The following is a 7549-nucleotide window of genomic DNA, read 5'->3' as shown; positions in this document are numbered from 1 at the left end:
AAATGTGTGGAGTATTTGCCTCCAGGTGGAACCAATGAGCGTTTCGCAGATAAAAACAAAACCTTACATGCTAAAATGCATTCAAAACCGTAAAGTCCATAGAAAATGTCCAGAAAACACAAACACACACAGAGGCTGTAGAAGATCTGGGATTGAGATAGCTAAAAATCACCAAATAGTTTTGTTTTCATCCAGGAGTATCTGGACAAATTGTTGTGGATTTCGGGTGAAATTTAACCAAAAAATCACCGTGAAAGTGGTTTTGGAGAAAAGCACAATCTTCCTGTTCGGCAAATGCATCCAATCTCATGTTTACAAATACAAATATCAAGTTTTCTCAGGTTTCTGAAGCTTTCTTCCTAGAAACCTCGAATGTGTAGAGGATTTGACTCCAGGTGGAACCAATTAGCGTTTGGCAGCTAAAAACAAAACCTTACATGTTAAAATGCATTCAAAACCGTAAAGTCCATAGAGAATGTCCAGAAAACACAAACACACACAGAGGCTGTAGCAAGATCTGGGATTGAGATAGCTAATAATCACTAGATAGTTTTGTTTTCATCCAGGAGTATCTGGACAAATTGTTGTAGTTTTGAAGTGAAATTTAACCAAAAAATCACCGTGAAAGTGGTTTTGCAGAATAGCACAATCTTCCTGTTCGGAAAATGCATCCAATGTCATGTTTACAGAAAGAAATATCATGTTTTCTCAGGTTTCTAGAGCTTTCTTCCTAGAAAACTAGAATGTGTGGAGGATTTGACTCCAGGTGGAACCAATTAGCGTTTGGCAGCTAAAAACAAAACCTTACATGCTAAAATGCATTCAAAACCTTAAAGTCCATAGGAATGTCCAGAAAACACAAACACACAGAGAGGCTGTAGCAAGATCTGGAATTGAGATAGCCACAACACACCAGATAGTTTTGTTTTCACCCAGGAGTATCTGGACAAATTGTTGTAGTTTTGAACTAAAATGTAACCAAAAAATCACCGTGAAAGTGGTTTTGGAGAAAAGCACAATCTTCCTGTTCGGCAAATGCATCCAATGTCATGTTTACAGAAAGAAATATCATGTTTTCTCAGGTTTCTGAAGCTTTCTTCCTAGAAAACTCGAATGTGTGGAGGATTTGACTCCAGGTGGAACCAATTAGCGTTTGGCAGCTAAAAACAAAACCTTACATGCTAAAATGCATTCAAAACCGTAAAGTCCATAGAGAATGTCCAGAAAACACAAACACACACAGAGGCTGTAGCAAGATCTGGGATTGAGATAGCCACAACACACCAGATCGTTTTGTTTTCATCCAGGAGTATCTGGACAAATTGTTGTGGATTTCGGGTGAAATTTAACAAAAATCACCGTGAAAGTGGTTTTGGAGAAAAGCACCATCTTCCTGTTCGGCAAATGCATCCAATGTCATGTTTACAGAAAGAAAAATCATGTTTTCTCAGGTTTCTGAAGTTTTCTTCCTAGAAAACTCGAATGTGTGGAGGATTTGAGTGCAGGTGGAACCAATTAGCGTTTGGCAGCTAAAAACAAAACCTTACATGCTAAAATGCATTCAAAACCGTAAAGTTCATAGAAAATGTCCAGAAAACACAAACACAGAGGCTGTAGCAAGATCTGGGATTGAGATAGCCACAACACGCCAGATAGTTTTGTTTTCATCCAGGAGTATCTGGACAAATTGTTGTAGTTTTGAAGTGAAATGTAACCAAAAAGTCACCGTGAACGTGGTTTTGAAGAAAAGCACAATCTTCCTGTTCGGCAAATGCATCCAATGTCATGTTTACAGAAAGAAATATCATGTTTTCTCAGGTTTCTGAAGCTTTCTTCCTAGAAAACTCGAATGCGTGGATGCTTTTACTCCTGGTGGAACCAATTAGCGTTTGGCAGCTGAAAACAAAACCTTTCATGCTAAAATGCATTCAAAGCCATGAAGTCCATAGAGAATATCCAGAAAACACAAACACACACAGAGGCTGTAGCAAGATCTGGGATTGAGATAGCTAAAAATCACCAGATAGTTTTGTTTTCATCCAGGAGTATCTGGACAAATTGTTGTAGTTTTGAAGTGAAATGTAACCAAAAAACCACCGTGAACGTGGTTTTGAAGAAAAGCACAATCTTCCTGTTCGGCATGTGCATCCAATGTCATGTTTACAGTAAGTAATATCATGTTTTCTCAGGTTTCTGAAGCTTTCTTCCTTGAAAACTCGAATGTGTGAAGGATTTGACTCCAGGTGGAACCAATTAGCGTTTGGCAGCTAAAAACAAAAACTTACATGCTAAAATGCATTCAAAACTGTAACGTCCAAAGAGAATGTCCAGAAAACACAAACACACACAGAGGCTGTAGCAAGATCTCAGATTGAGATAGCCACAACACACCAGATAGTTTTGTTTTCATCCAGGAGTATCTGGACAAATTGTTGTAGTTTTGAAGTGAAATTTAACCAAAAAATCACCGTGAAAGTGGTTTTGGAGAAAAGCACAATCTTCCTGTTCGGCAAATGCCTCCAATGTCATGTTCATAGAAAGAAATATCATGTTTTCTCTGGTTTCTGAAGCTTTCTTCTTAGAAAACTTGAATGTGTGGAGGATTTGACTCCAGGTGGAACGAATTAGCGTTTGGCAGCAGAAAACAAAACCTTACATGCTAAAATGCATTCAAAACTGTAAAGTCCATAGAGAATGTACAGAATACACAAACACACACAGAGGCTGTAGCAAGACCTGGGATTGAGATAGCCACAACACACCAGATAGTTTTGTTTTCATCCAGGAGTATCTGGACAAATTATTGTAGTTTTGAAGTGAAATGTAACCAAAAAATCACCGTGAAAGTGGTTTTGGGGAAAAGCACAATCTTCCTGTTTGGCAAATGCATCCAATGCCATGCTTACAGAAAGAAATGTCATGTTTTCTCAGGTTTCTGGAGCTTTCTTCCTAGAAAACTCATATGTTTGGAGGATTTGACTGCAGGTGGAACCAATTAGCGTTTGGCAGCTAAAAACAAAACCTTACATGCTAAAATGCATTCAAAACCGTAAAGTCCATAGAGAATGTCCAGAAAACACAAACACACACAGAGGCTGTAGCAAGATCTGGGATTGAGATAGCTAAAAATCACCAGATAGTTTTGTTTTCATCCAGGAGTGTCTAGACAAATTGTTGTGGATTTCGGGTGAAATTTAACAAAAATCACCGTGAAAGTGGTTTTGGAGAAAAGCACCATCTTGCTGTTTGGCAAATGCATCCAATGTCATGTTTACAAAAAGAAAAATCATGTTTTCTCAGGTTTCTGAAGTTTTCTTCCTAGAAAACTCGAATGTGTGGAGGCTTTGACTCCAGGTGGAATCAATTATCTTTTGGCAGCTAAAAACAAAACCTTACATGCTAAAATGCATTCAAAACCGTGAAGTTCATAGAAAATGTCCAGAAAACACAAACACAGAGGCTGTAGCAAGATCTGGGATTGAGATAGCTAAAAATCACCAGATAGTTTTGTTTTCATCCAGCAGTATCTGGAAAAATTGTTGTAGTTTTGAAGTGAAATTTAACCAAAAAATCACCGTGAAAGTGGTTTATGGTGAAAAGCACAATCTTCCTGTTCGGCAAATGCATCCAATGTCATGTTTACGGAAAGAAATGTCATGTTTTCTCAGGTTTCTGAAGCTTTCTTCCTTGAAAACTCGAAGGTGTGGAGGATTTGACTCCAGGTCGAACCAATTAGCGTTTGGCAGCTAAAAACAAAACCTTACATGCTAAAATGCATTCAAAACCGTAAAGTCCATAGAGAATGTCCAGAAAACACAAACACACACAGAGGCTGTAGCAAGATCTGGGATTGAGATAGCTAAAAATCACCAGATCGTTTTGTTTTCATCCAGGAGTATTTAGACAAATTGTTGTGGATTTCTGATGAAATTTAACAAAAATCACTGTGAAAGTGGTTTTGGGGAAAAGCAAAATCTTCCTGTTGGGCAAATGCATCCAATGTCATGTTTACAAATGCAAATATCAAGTTTTCTCAGGTTTCTGAAGCTTTCTTCCTAGAAAACTCGAATGTGTGGAGGATTTGACTCCAGGTGGAACCAATTAGCGTTTGGCAGCTAAAAACAAAACCTTACATGCTAAAATCCATTCAAAACCGTAAAGTCCATAGAGAATGTCCAGAAAACACAAACACCCACAGAGGCTATAGCAAGTTCTGGGATTGAGATAGCCACAATACACCATAGTTTTGTTTTCATCCAGGAGAATCTGGACAAATTGTTGTGGATTTCGGGTGAAATTTAACCAAAAAATCACCGTGAAAGTGGTTTTGGGGAAAAGCACAATCTTCCTGTTGGGCAAATGCATCCAATGTCATGTTTACAGAAAGAAATATCATGTTTTCTCAGGTTTCTGAAGCTTTCTACCTGGAAAACTCGAATGTGTGCCGGATTTGACTTCCAGGTGGAACCAATTAGCGTTTGGCAGATAAAAACAAAACCTTACAAGCTAAAATGCATTCAAAACCGTAAAGTCCATAGAGAATGTCCAGAAAACACAAACACACACAGAGGCTGTAGCAAGATCTGGGATTGAGATAGCTAATAATCACCAAATAGTTTTGTTTTCATCCAGCAGTATCTGGACAAATTGTTGTAGTTTTGAAGTGAAATTTAACCAAAAAACCACCGTGAAAGTGGTTTTGCAGAATAGCACAATCTTCCTGTTCGGAAAATGCATCCAATGTCATGTTTACAGAAAGAAATATCATGTTTTCTCAGGTTTCTAGAGCTTTCTTCCTAGAAAACTCGAATGTGTGGAGGATTTGACTCCAGGTGGAACCAATTAGCGTTTGGCAGCTAAAAACAAAACCTTACATGCTAAAATGCATTCAAAACCTTAAAGTCCATAGGAATGTCCAGAAAACACAAACACAGAGGCTGTAGCAAGATCTGGGATTGAGATAGCCACAACACACCAGATAGTTTTGTTTTCATCCAGGAGTATCTGGACAAATTGTTGTAGTTTTGAAGGGAAATTTAACCAAAAAATCACCGTGAAAGTGGTTTATGGTGAAAAGCACAATCTTCCTGTTCGGCAAATGCATCCAAAGTCATGTTTACAAATACAAATATCATGTTTTCTCAGGTTTCTGAAGCTTTCTTCCTAGAAAACTCGAATGTGTGGAGGATTTGACTCCAGGTCGAACCAATTAGCTTTTGGCAGCTAAAAACTAAACCTTATATGCTAAAATGCATTCAGTACCGTAAAGTCCATAGAGAATGTCCAGAAAACACAAACACACACAGAGGCTGTAGCAAGATCTGGGATTGAGATAGACAAAACACACCAGATAGTTTTGTTTTCATCCAGGAGTATCTGGACAAATTGTTGTGGATTTCGGGTGAAATTTAACAAAAAACACGGTGAAAGTGGTTTTGGGGAAAAGCACAATCTTCCTGTTCGGCAAATACATCCAATGTCATGTTTACAGAAAGAAATATCATGTTTTTTCAGGTTTCTGGAGCTTTCTTCCGAGAAAACTCGAATAAGTGGAAGATTTGACTCCAGGTGGAGCCAATTAGCGTTTTGCAGCTAAAAACAAAACCTTACATGCTAAAATGCATTCAAACTTTCAAGTACATAGAGAATGTCCAGAAAACACAAACATACACAGAGGCTGTAGCAAGATCTGGGATTGAGATAGCTAAAAATCACCAGATAGTTTTGTTTTCATCCAGGAGTATCTGGACAAATTGTTGTAGTTTTGAAGTGAAATTTAACCAAAAAATCACCGTGAAAGTGGTTTTGGAGAAAAGCACAATCTTCCTGTGCGGCAAATGCATCCAATGTCATGTTTATAGAAAGAAATGTCATGTTCTCTCTGGTTTCTGAAGCTTTCTTCTTGGAAAACTTGAATGTGTGGAGGATTTGACTGCAGGTGGAACCAATTAGCGTTTGGCAGCTAAAAACAAAACCTTACATGCCAAAATGCATTCAAAACTGTAACGTCCATAGAGAATGTCCAGAAAACACAAACAAACACAGAGGCTGTAGCAAGATCTGGGATTGAGATAGCCACAACACACCAGATAGTTTTGTTTTCATCCAGGAGTATCTGGACAAATTGTTGTGGATTTCGGGTGAAATTTAACAAAAAACACCGTGAAAGTGGTTTTGGGGAAAAGCACAATCTTCCTGTTCGGCAAATGCATCCAATGTCATGTTTCCAAATATAAATATCATGTTTTCTCAGGTTTCTGGAGCTTTCTTCCTCTGAAACTCGAATGTGTGGAGGATTTGACTCCAGGTGGAACCAATTAGCGTTTGCCAGCAGAAAAAAAAAGGGTCCTGCTAAAATGAATTCAAAACCGTAAAGTCCATAGAGAATGTCCAGAAAACACAAACACACACACAGGCTGTAGCAAGATCTGGGATTGAGATAGCCACAACACACCAGATAGATTTGTTTTCATCCAGGAGTATCTAGACAAATTGTTGTGGATTTCGGGTGAAATTTAACAAAAATCACCGTGAAAGTGGTTTTGGAGAAAAGCACCATCTTCCTGTTCGGCAAATGCATCCAATGTCATGTTTACAGAAAGAAAAATCATGTTTTCTCAGGTTTCTGAAGTTTTCTTCCTAGAAATCTCGAATGTGTGGAGGCTTTGATTCCAGGTGGAATCAATTATCGTTTGGCAGCTAAAAACAAAACCTTACATGCTAAAATGCATTCAAAACCGTAAAGTTCATAGAAAATGTCCAGAAAACACAAACACAGAGGCTGTAGCAAGATCTGGGATTGAGATAGCTAAAAATCACCAGATAGTTTTGTTTTCATCCAGGAGTATCTGGACAAATTGTTGTAGTTTTGAAGTGAAATATAACCAAAAAATCACCGTGAACGTGGTTTTGAAGAAAAGCACAATTTTCCTGTTCGGCAAATGCATCCAATGTCATGTTTACAGAAAGAAAGATCATGTTTTCTCAGGTTTCTGAAGCTTTCTTCCTAGAAAACTCGAATGTGTGGATGATTTTACCCCACGTGGAACCAATTAGCGTTTGGCAGCTCAAAACAAAACCTTACATGCTAAAATGCATTCAAAACCTTAAAGTCCATAGAGAATGTCCAGAAAACACAAACACACAGAGAGGCTGTAGCAAGATCTGGAATTGAGATAGCTAAAAATCACCAGATAGTTTTGTTTTCATCCAGCAGTATCTGGAAAAATTGTTGTAGTTTTGAAGTGAAATTTAACCAAAAAATCACCGTGAAAGTGGTTTATGGTGAAAAGCACAATCTTCCTGTTCGGCAAATGCATCCAAAGTCATGTTTACAAATACAAATATCATGTTTTCTCAGGTTTCTGAAGCTTTCTTCCTAGAAAACTCGAATGTGTGGAGGATTTGACTCCAGGTGGAACCAATGAGCGTTTGGCAGCTAAAAACTAAACCTTACATGCTAAAATGCATTCAGTACCGTAAAGTCCATAGAGAATGTCCAGAAAACACAAACACACACAGAGGCTGTAGCAAGATCTGGGATTGAGAT

Source organism: Oryctolagus cuniculus, unplaced genomic scaffold (genome assembly GCF_964237555.1).
Source record: "Oryctolagus cuniculus unplaced genomic scaffold, mOryCun1.1 SCAFFOLD_43, whole genome shotgun sequence".
Taxonomy (NCBI): Eukaryota; Metazoa; Chordata; class Mammalia; order Lagomorpha; family Leporidae; genus Oryctolagus; species Oryctolagus cuniculus.
This window is presented reverse-complemented; position numbering follows the sequence as displayed.